The sequence below is a fragment of the Rhincodon typus genome, chromosome 8 (assembly GCF_021869965.1).
Source record: "Rhincodon typus isolate 14 chromosome 8, sRhiTyp1.1, whole genome shotgun sequence".
NCBI lineage: Eukaryota > Metazoa > Chordata > Chondrichthyes > Orectolobiformes > Rhincodontidae > Rhincodon > Rhincodon typus.
Window position 1 is genome coordinate 69,728,923 of NC_063339.1, and position 12,362 is coordinate 69,741,284.

Here is a 12,362-nt window from a genome sequence, read left to right on the forward strand (position 1 = left end):
TTTACCTGGACCATCTCTAACACCTCTCTCCCCTTCCTGGACCTCTCTGTCTCCATATCGGGCAACCACCTCGAAACCGATATTCATTTCAAGCCCACCGACTCCCACAGCTACCTAGAATACTCCTCCTCCCACCCACCTTCCTGCAAAAATGCTATCCCCTATTCCCAATTCCTTCGCCTCCGCCGCATCTGCTCCCAGGATGAGGCATTCCACTCCCGTACATCTCAGTTGTCCTCGTTTTTCAAGGACCGTAACTTCCCCTCCTCGGTGGTCGAGAACGCCCTCAACCGTGTCTCCCACATCTCCCGCACCTCATCCCTCACACCCCGTCCACGCAATAAGAACCAAAAAAGAATCCCCCTCGTCCTCACGTACCACCCCACCAACCTCCGGATCCAACGCATCATCCTCCGACACTTCCGCCATCTGCAATCCGACCCCACCACCAAAGACATCTTTCCCTCCCCACCTTTATCTGCTTTCCGGAGGGACAACTCTCTCCGTGACTCCCTTGTCCGCTCCACACTCCCCTCCAGCTCCACCACACCCGGCACTTTTCCCTGCAACCGCAGGAAGTGCTACACCTGCCCCCATACCTCCTCCCTCACCCCCATCCCAGGCCCCAAGAAGACTTTCCACATCAAGCAGATGTTCACCTGCACATCTGCCAATGTGGTATACTGCATCCGCTGTACCCGGTGTGGCTTCCTCTACATCGGGGAAACCAAGCGGAGACTCGGGGACCGCTTTGCAGAACACTTACGCTCGGTTCGCAACAAACAACTGCACCTCCCAGTCGCGAACCATTTCAACTCCCCCTCCCATTCCTCAGACGACATGTCCATCCTGGGCCTCCTGCAGTGCCACAACGATGCCACCCGAAGGTTGCAGGAACAGCAACTCATATTCCGCTTGGGAACCCTGCAGCCCAATGGTATCAATGTGGATTTCACAAGTTTCAAAATCTCCCCTCCCCCCACCGCATCCCAAAACCAGTCCAACTCGTCCCTGCCTCCCTAACCTGTTCTTCCTCCCACCTATCCCCTCCTCCCACCCCAAGCCGCACCTCCATCTCCTACCGACCAACCTCATCCCGCCCCCTTGACCTGTCCGTCCTCCCTGGACTGACCTATCCCCTTCCTAACTCCCTACCTACACTCACCTTTCCTGGCCCCATCCCCGCCTCTTCGACCTGTTTGTTTCCTCTCCACCTATCCTCTCCTCTATCCCTCTTCTATCCGCCTCCCACTCTCTCCCTATTTATTTCGGAACCCCCTTCCCCTCCCCCTTTTCTGATGAAGGGTCTAGGCCCGAAACGTCAGCCTCTCTGCTCCTATGATGCTGCTTGGCCTGCTGTGTTCATCCAGCCCTGCACCTTGTTGTCTCGGATTCTCCAGCATCTGCAGTTCCTACTATCTCTGATCAGAAAACTGTTATTGCTTTTGGTAAACATGCAGCTTATGATTAGCATTAGACTTCAATGTCAATTTCAATCAGCCTGAGTTTATTTATTTATCTTTTATTGACTTGTGGGATGTGGGCGTCATTGGCTGGCCAGCATTTTATTGCCCATCCCTAGTTGCCTTGAGAAAGTGGTGGTGAGCTGCCATCTTGAACCATTGCCATTCACATGCTGTAGGATGACGCACAATGCAGCAATTGATATAACTGAGTGGCTCGCGAGGCAATTTCACAGGACAGTTGTCAGTCACCCACATTGCAGTGGCTCTGGAGTCACAAGTAGGCCTGACCAGGTGAAGACGGCAGATTTCCTTTCCCTGAGGTGCATTAGTAATCCAGATGAGTTTTTCTGACAATCGACAATGGTTTCATGGTCAACACTAGATTCTTAATTCCAAATGTTTTGCATGGAATTCAAATTCTACCATCTGCCATGGCAAGATTCAAACCCTGGTCCCCAGGACATTAGCTGAGTTTCTGGATTTCTGAATATTTGAATCCATATCCTCCAAATTATAAATCTGCAGATTACTGAGCTTTCCATACCTGACGTTAACCGCTTCAATGCCCAAAAGACACTTAATATGGTCATTTCTCCCCAAATGGAACTAAGGGTAGTTTCCTGCCAGTTTCTCAACCAATACTGAGGTCCCTATCATCCAACCTACTGTCCCCATTACTGTGTTTGGAACTGCAGTGGTGCTCTACTCTGCTGGAAGGAAGTAAATCAAGATTGTTGTTTTTAAATCCACAAGGGTTTCTGTTTAATGTTGTGTTTTTATTAAACTTCTTGTCCTCAAAACCATTTCTCAGCTGTATTTATTATTCAGCCAATTTCCCATGAGTATCCCAACAAATTAATTTCCCTTCATTTGCCAACAGCGGAGGCAATAATGAACAAATTACGGTAAATAATAGCTTCACCCTTTATCAATTGCTGTATTTCTTCTGATCATTGGTCATTTAGAACCATATTAATTATGGCACAGACCTAAGGATGTCTAATTCTCTGATAAGATATTCATTTGCTCATGGGGTATTAGCCAAAGTATACAAAAATTCTGTAAGTGGGCAATTTAAATTTATGAATTAGACTTGAAAAGTGACTGAATAATGGATCTGGCAGGTGCAATGTCATGTGAAATCATTATTTAGGTTTGAAGTATAACATAAAAATGACACTCCATATGTTTCTCGAATAAGATGGATAGCCACAATCAGCATCACTTCAGACATTTGTGACCCCTCCTTCCATATAATCACACTGCTGTTAATGTCAGTCCATCTCCATTGAAAATCTTCTTATCTACTCATGTTTATCACTTGATTGAAGGTTACACTTTATTTCTCCAAGGTAAGAGTTTGTTTTCATTTTATCTCTGAACCATCACACATCCATCACCAGCAGGGCACACCTATAAAATGCAGTATTTTGGAGAATGTAACTCCCTCAGTGACCAACTGACTGCAAATCAATTTGACCAGAAGATAGTTTGGCACGGGGGTCCGACATGTAAATTTCTTTCTAGTTCTCAAAGGCAGAAACCCAAAGCTATCGTAATTGCTGTGTGTTTTTATAAATCCAGATTCCACTCTCCACCTCTCCCCCCTTAACCATCATTTAACGGATAAATGCATATCTTGTGGTGCTCAGCTACAGAGGGACGACTGCCAACTCCAATTGGAGGCAATTCCGGCCAACTTGGTCATGTGACATTACTGTCTGTTCACGTGATCAAATATTTATCCAAAACTCATGTGCACTAAATTGAATGCTTGATCTCAAGGGCTTATGATGAGACCATCCATGGTCTAAAAGTCCTCAGCTCAAGAGCCATCTTTTTCCTTTCCTCTGGCTTCATCGAGTGAGAACCTTAGTTCGCCAGCGGAAATGATCTTTCAAACAGTAATATCCCTGGGTTTCATTCGTCCCACGACTGACTGCTCCTCTCTCAGTGCCACGACCATTCACTGCCTTGTTGCTGATGATGCTGCATTTGTGGAAAATATTGGTTCCCACTCATTTTCATCTCCGTATTTCCATAAGCCCCATTCTAGTCTCTTCTAGCCCTGAATTCTCAAGCCCCTAACAAACTGATCTTCCATTCTCTCACTTTCAACAGACTTGCAGCCAAAGGCTCAGTCTGTGAGATGGTGCTGGATGATGTATGTGCTGCTAAAGTGTGTCAGGACCTCTTCATTTGGTAGCTTTGCTGCTGCTATTATCTCTACATACAGGGATCTACAGGACCTACTTGGTCTAGTGTAGTAGAGGAAAACCACTTCTGAACTAACTAAACAGAGACTTGGATTAAACAAGAAATTGTTTATTGTATGTTACAAGCTGCATTGACATGGATATGTAAGAAGTTTGACTCCATCCACTACAAAGCAGCATGCTTGATTGGTGCCCCATCTACCATGTTCAACTTTCACTCTTTTAACTGAAGCAAAGTGGCAGCAGTGTGTACCATTTACAAGATGCACTGCAATAGCTAACTCTATCAGTACTTTCAAAACCCACAACTCTACCACATGGAAGGTAAAGGGCATGGGAATATCACCATCTGTGTGCTTCCCTCCAAGTCACGCTCAGTTGGGAGTATATCTCTGGTCCCTCACTGTTGGTCACAGCCCATGAATAAAAAGCAATGTTATAGAGACAATGTGCAGGATCTTAATGGTAGATCTCATTCCTTAGAGCAGTTCTGTCCATAACTCCATATGACATCATCCCTAGTGCTTGTCTCACTCCTCAGTGTTAACTGTTTTAGACCCATGTACAAAACTCTACACCACAATTTTTTAACCATTATTAACATTACATATTTGTATATATAATTATGTATACCATTGCCTTAGCCCCCTCTAATTGTCTGACTTTAAAAATTCAGACAGTCTGGAATGCATTTTCCGCAGACTTCAAAGACTGGTGATTTTCTGGAGGACCATGGTCTTTGATTCTTCCTGACAGTCTGATGTCCATCGGTCCCTTTAAACAGCGGGACCTTCAATCTTTTGGATTCTCTTCATGAAAAGCATCTCTCCTGCTGAAATAGGCAGTTTCTACTTTGTAGTATTCAGATTCTCTGAACAAGACAGTTTCTTCCTTTCAGTATTGTGAATCACTGGACATTGCTCATCCTTTATCAGTAATACCTTCCAATTAACCAAAAAGAAATTGCTGGTGAAACTTAGTAGGTTTGGCAGCATTGCCGGAGAGATAGCAAAGTTAATGTTTTGAGTCCAGTGACTACTCATCAGACTTGAAATGTTAACTCTGCTTTTTCCGCACAATTTCTGTTTTTGTTTCAAATCTTTGTTTTATTTTAGTGTTTTCCATGGACTTGAATTACCATATCTTCAGTCTATGTCAGCAGATTTTTATTCTCAATCTGCAAGTAAATCTGTGCTGAGCTATGTAGCCTTTTTACTTACTGATTAGTTTGGACTCTTTCAGTGATTGCGTTATTGGCGAAACCTACACTTCTTCAGTTCTGTTATTTTCTGGATGCTTCTTGTTTGAATTTGATCTTTGTCACAGTTAGGAAGCATTTATTGTGGAAGGTTAAAAAACGGAGTATTCTGCTTCAACTTGTCTCTTCCGAAATACCTCATACCTCAGCATCCTACATTGAAGTTGGATGACTTAACTATTTGTTCACCATGCTATGTTTCACACTGAGCTATATCAGTTATAGAATTGTCACTTGACTCAATTGGAGTGTGCTGCGCGCTGGCTGTCTCATTGCTTGTGTTTCTTCATACGTCTTGCTGAATCTATAGTCTGAATTCTCTTTGGTGTTCATAACATTGGGAACCATTCCTGCCAAATCAGTATAGTCACAGCTCCTACCTTACTGAGTGTATGAAACAATTTTTTTTCTGCTAATTACACAAAAGCTGCTGTTGGAATTAGAATTCAACTGATAAAACTGGAATATTATTCTCAGTATACTATTAATAATATTCTCAGTTATGGCAGCCATCAATTTTTTTTATTCACTCATAGGATGTGGGCATTGCTGGCTAGCCAACATTTAACTCTCAACTCTTAAAGGGCATTGCCCTTGATGGTGAGCCGCTTCCTTGAACTGATACAGCCCACATGATGTGGGTTGACCCACAATGTCGTTAAGGAGGGATTTCCAGAATTTTGACTCAGCAACAGTGAAGGAACGTGATATATTTCCAAGTCAGGGTGGTGAGTTGCTTGAAGGGAAACTTGCAGGTGGTGGTGTTCCCATGTATCTGCTGCCCTTGTCCTTGTGGATGGAAGTGATCATGGTTTTGGAAGGTGCTGTCGAAGGATCTTTTGTGAATTTCTGCAGTGAATCTTGTAACTACTACATACTGCTGTTGTTGAGCGTTGGTGGTGGAGGGAGAGGATGTGTTACTAATCAAGTAGGCTGCATTGTTCTCAATGGTGTCACGATTCTGGAGTGTTGTTGGAGCTGCACCCATCCAGGCAAGTGGGGAGTATTCCATCACACTCTTGACTTGTGCCTTGTAGATTGTAACCAGGCTTTGGGGAGTCAGGAATTGAATCACTCATTGCAGTATTCCTAGCCTGTGAACTGCTATTTTTATATGCCTAACAGCCCTCTGGCCTGACAAGCCACTCATTCCAATTGTAATTAGGGATGAGCGACAAATGCTGGCCAGCGATGCCCCACATTCAATGAAATAAATAAATCAATAAAACACCCTAATCTTCTCGCAATCTCTCCCTCTCTATCTGTTCTGGATCGTATCAATTTCAAAGTTCACCTGATTTTACAACATCAGACTGGTGGCCCAACCCAAAATAAGCATTTGCACAAGTTCGGTATCTGATTGTTTAAAATAAATGTTAGTAAACCTTGTTCGCACTGCTGCCACTTGTTTAACAATTGCAATATCTGGGCACACTAAGGAGGGGAATTCAAAACACTGAGCTTGAAGGGTGCTGGAGACAGTGCTTAGGTTAGGAGCCATCAATTCCAGGGAATTCCCAGTTCTTATGGGAGGACTGGGAACCTTGCATGCAGACTAGATAAATCTCCTCCGCTGATCCCAGAACTGTAATGAATCAGCCCTAATCTCATCCCAGTCATTGCAGGGACCTTAGGCGAAGGGGAGGAAAATAAGTCATGGTTTCCGAATGATTCTGTATTCAAGTCCTACTTCAGAGTCCTGAGTCTGAAAGTCTTGACTGTCACTTCTGTGCAGTGCTGAGGGAGTGCTGCATTGCCAGAACTGTCTTCTTTCTCATTTGTTTCTGCTCTAAACAGCAAGGCAAAACAGAAGTACTCTCTTAGGTCTGGCTGTGGGGGCAAAGCACAAGAACAAAATGAAGGCAAGGTGAAGGAGAGATGCTGTGAACATCTATGTATGCTTAAAGTGAGTAAACATTAAGACAGCAAGAAAAAATCCCCAGGATGCATTCTGGTCCAACCCATGAACTGGGTGCTTGGTCTTGCATGCAAAGTGTTCTTGCAGCAGCATTGCGATGAGAGGTGCTGTCATGGTCCAAAGTGGAGCATTCAAGGGTGGAACCGTATTGTTTGTGGATTGGAGATGTGCCATGATGATATGTCAGATACGAATGTCCATGAATGGGGGTGTGTCCAGTGCTGTGAGGCAGTGATGCCAAATGTATAAGAAGAAAGTGTGGAGGTGCAAGCAGTGAGCTGTAGTCATCAAGTAACCACTCTGACTCTCAAGTCAGGAATTCTAGCTTTAAATTTCTATCTAGCAGATGGGAGAACGGGAGCCTGCATGTTAATGAGATGTTAATGCATGTCGGTAAGCCTCCTACTTCTCACTAGCGACGACCTTGGTCCATTGTTAAATATTTGGCTGGAAGATGGGACTTCTTGAGATCGGTGTTGAGAAGCACCTTGCTGGACATTGTAGCCAAATTTCCTAACTTTCTCACCATTGCCTATGTTGTTCAGGGGCTGGAAACATTCTTCCCATGGGATTAAATATCTCCACATCTAATCTCTATGATTTAAGAACTAGTACTGAGCAACCATCCTGTAAAAATAATGCACTGACAGTTTGAAGTATATGAACACCATTTGCAAATGATTCATCCATTGATGTGACTGTCTACTCAAATGTTTTGTTCAACTAGCCTGTAGTTAATATGCAACTATGAAGGAGAAATTATTTTTAGATCCAAAAGCCTGAAATATTCATGATGCAAAAGTTATCTCATTTTATGGTGCAGTGTATTGACATTTGATGACTGGTAGAGTAGGGGACCTCTGTCTGCAAGAGTTAGTATTCTAGTCCCAATGTGCCACTTAGTCTCAGAAATGACGCACTGTGAAATCAAATACTTGAAAGCAAAGCTTTAAATTTTCACACCATCTGGTGATTATACAATGCAATGCCTTTGGGTAGTATTCACCTGAAAAGTCTAATTCTCCAATTTTGGTGTTAATGCTATTCCTTATTCAGGTGTTAAACATCCGTATGTATATATCCCACTGTAAAACTTAAATACCCCTGCCTTTTTGAAAAAGATTAATAACTCTTCATTATTTCCATGCCTATAGTTTTCGAATGATTTCTTCTACATTAAACAACAGCTCAGTCGCCTTTGTGTTATATCATTGAATTCCTGATTGCTTGGTTCTCCTGCATGCAGCAGCTATAACGTATTTTCATCAATGGGCTGCTGTCTGGATCTCTATTGTTGAGGTTCACTCAACCAGAATGGGACAGTTACAGATTAAATTCCTTAGTTGGGATGTTGCCATTATGAGTTACTTCTTGATGTCGGGCCCCATTGTAAGTCCTGGGTCCAGGTGGGAGTGCAGCAAGGTCACAGCGTCAGTCTTCCTGGTGGCAGCCAATTGAGAAGTTGTTGCATCTGCCAAGTTCCACTTGAGAACCACAAGCTTCTTCTCCGCACTGCCGTGCCAATCAGAGAGCTAACTGCACTGCATCCTTGGCAGCGGCATCAGTAGCGGTGACCATTGCTGGAACTGCAAACAGTTGCTCCACTGTGAGGCACCTTATAAAGGACACAACAAATTGCTTTGTATGCCTGGGCCAGGCAGTTGAAAGGTAGATCCTCTGTGGTAACATTGGGATGTCAGAATTGATCATCACCACCAGATGTCCCCTTCTTCAGGGCATGGAACCCCCTAGAGACCAAGGTCATTAAGTCACCTTTTCATTTTGTAAATTGGCTATCTGCCTCCCAGCAGACAATGGTCAAGCCACTGCCTTTTCCACCATTGGGAATATCCCCTTCTCTGTGCCTGTTGCCTCCATTTTCTTGATCCTCCTGTCTCCTAGTCCATCTCCTATGGGCAGATAAAATCCCAGCCCTCACATATCAACAGGGGTTGAGGATGAAGCAATTGCTCTCAATGCCTCCGGTTTGGAGATTTATTTGGAAATATCAGACAAGGTTGCTATTTCCTGATCACTGTCCAATGATCCAGTTATTCTGTCATGGAATGTGGGTAAGGGCAGCAGATTTCCTTCCCTAAAGAGAATTAATGATAGTGTTGCTGGTTTTGTGGTCACTATTCTGATTTTGTCAACTCGTACTGCAGCAACACTCAGTGCCCTTAAACAGAGGAATCAAAACCGTGAGATGGAAAATATCAAAGAAAAAATTGAGATTGTTGGCAAATGCTTGTTAAATGTCAGTTATTAAATGCATTACGACAAAAATAATATTGTTCTCCTTCCAAACCGTGGTAGGTTTAAAATAGTTCTGTATGAATACTGTGCCCATTCAACCAGGAACTTAAACACATCAACAAGAGATGTAGGGAGGCTAGTGATTAAGTCAGCTTTATGAGGGATATCAACCCCTTCTCCATTGCTTTCCTTTGATTCTCAACAATCTGCTATTTGTTCTCGTGGGTTGTCAGTTCTGGTTGTAGGCAGGTATGACCAAACATGCCAACTCAAATACCCTGTCTAATCAAACATCTCTTTGTCCAACTTTCAATATAGAATCATAGAATGGTTGTAACTCAAAGGAAGCCATTTTGAAAATCCTGTCTGTGCAGGTTCTCAATAAGGCTAATCTAACTAGTCGCACTCCCTCACCCTTTCCCCGAGGGTTTGTAAATTTCTCATTCTTAGTTGGTCATGCATTTCCCTTTTAGAGCAACAACTGAACCCCTTGCACAACACATTCTAGACAATAACAAATCATTGACTTTTCTTACAGCGACTTTGCTTGATTTGTCGATCACTTTAAATCCGTTTCCTCTAGATTTTGAGCCCTCTGACAACGAAAACAACTCCTTGCCATCTATTGCATCTGACCCCATGGCCATAATGGCAGCAGCTGGTTATGGCCAGAGGGAGATTGAGAGGGTAAAAATTGGTCACCTCAAGGTAATCCTGCTAATCTGCCTTGATCCAGTTCAGGAATGGCAAAGGAAGAGACAACATTATTTTCTCCTGAATTCAAGCATTATTTTATCGCAGTGTTTTACTTTTAATATCATCTGTAAATCGATTTTTATGTTTTATGAGGGTGTTGAAGGGAAATAATGTAAATATAGTGTTCCCTCTGGTATGTGCCAACAGTTTGCATTTCATCACTACACTGAATTCATCATCTATTTTAGAGGAACCATAAGAAAACTGCCTAGCTCACAACATTGTTTCCTGCGCAATCCATGCACAGGGAATATTTGCAAACGCACTAATTCATGCTGCACAGTGAGTACTGCTGTGTTGAACATGCAACACCAAACCTAGCCATTATTTAGCACTAATTAGTAGCACATCTCAGACAGGCTATAATTGTGTCTGCTGTCAGAAATGGAGATGTTCATCAAAGATATCATGAACGCAGACATTCTCAGTGTAGTACTCAGTTGGGGGCTGATAACTTAGTCAGCCAGATGGCTAGGTTGTGACACAGAGTGACACCAGTGTATGGGTTCACTTCCTGTACTGGCTGAAGTTACTGGGCAGGTCCTTCTTTTTTGACCTCTCCCCTTGCCTAAGACATGGTGACCCTTAGGTTAAACCATAAGAGGTGTCTCTCTCTAATGAGAGAGCATCCCTACGGTAGGGCTATAATGACTTTACTCAGTCATCACAGCAAGAGATCCCATGGTCAATTCTATATCTGAGTCTACCTTGGAGATCTGAGGTGGGGCAGCTTCTAGAGAGTCACAGTTGGCCTCAGTGCCTTTGGACTATGGAAGGAGATTTCATCCAGGTTTTCTGCTGCCATCTGTTTTTCCTTGATTGGAAGTACTCTTATTTGTGTGCACACTCTCTTCTCTATATCTGTACATACAGTCTCGAAGAGTTTGCAATTTTCGTGTTCTTTCATTATGGGAATTACATTATTCATAATCAGGCTCTGCTGTGACCTCAGCAAATGTGGACTTCACCCCTGATAGCGTGCAGGGGGAGGTATCTGAAAGTAGGATGTGATATTGTGAAGCAGGGTTTGATTCTAGACTGCATCTTGAGGTATCAGTGAATGGAATGAGGTATCAGAGAGCAGGGTGAGGCAGCAGACAACAGTGTGTGAGATATCAGAGAACAGAGTGTGGTATCAGAGAGCAGGGTCTCGTTTCAGACAGCAGTGTGAGGTATCAAAGAGTGAGTAAAATACTGGAGAGCAGCATAAGGTATCAGAGAACTGGGTCGCATATAGGAGAGCACAAGGCCTTGGAGAGTAGACTGAGGAGTCAAAGAACATGGTGAGGATCTGAAGAGTATGGTAAGATATCAAAGCAGTGTGAGATATCAAAGAACATGGCACTATAATAGAGCACAGGATAAAGTAATCAGAGAGGATGGTAAGATATTGGAGAGCAGGGTTAGGTAATCAGAGAGCATGGTAAGATATTGTCAGTGTGAGGTATCAAAGAATATGGTAAGATATTAGAGAATATGGTGTGCTATTGGAGAACAGGCTGAGGTAATCGGAGAGCATGGTAAGGTATTGGAGAGCAGGGTGAGGTTTCAAAGAGTATGGTAAGACATTAGAGAGCATGGTGAGGTATTGGAGATTTGTCAGTTCCAAAAGAATTGAAGTTCAACAAGAGTTAGCATCTTCAGGAAAGGAATCGTGAAAAGGTTTCTGGTACATTTGAGTTGCTATATTGTGGTTGGACTTTAGGTACATGGTTAATGAGTAGAAGAAGCTTTACTTTGTATCTGCCCCATAGCTGACCTTGGAGTGTTTGATGCTAACATTGGTTGACAGTCACAGAAAATTGGCTCTGCTTTAGAGCATTGACATCCTTGCACTGAGTAACTGCTAGAAGCTGAGTTAAGAGTGTCTAAAACCGTCTTTTCATTTACAGTTGTTAGAGTGGGCATTTTTTTGCTATACCTGAAGTTGAACTCAGGTCTCAGAAATGAAAGGACAGTTGCTGGTTGCTCAGTGTTACTAAGATAAGCACAGGCATGCCTCGGTCAGAATTAGTGCAGCAAAATTATAACCAATGAGATATGAGATTAGGAGAGCAATACATTGGGGACCCATTAGATAGAATAATTACTCAACAGGTAGGCATGCCAAACAACATAATATTCAATCTGTTCATTCTTAATATTATATTAATAGCGTGTCCTAAGGAAATACCAATAATGGTGTATTGTATAAATTTGAAATAGGTCCCAAAACAGTAATGTAAATAATATGGACGTGCCCTCAAAATAAGCAGTGACAACAGGGTTTTGCTCTTGCCAAAAGATGTGACAAAAATTATTAGTTCCATAAGTACGTCAGAGGCACTTTTAATTCGATTGCTTGGATCTCCTGTTCATTAATAGCAGGGTGGTTGCCAAGGAAACATGTACGGTTTCAGACGATTTTCAGAGTGAGTGAACAAAGAGGACATATTACTAAAGTTTAAATGGTGAACTCAGAATAGAAATAGTTGTGTAAAATGACAGCTTTA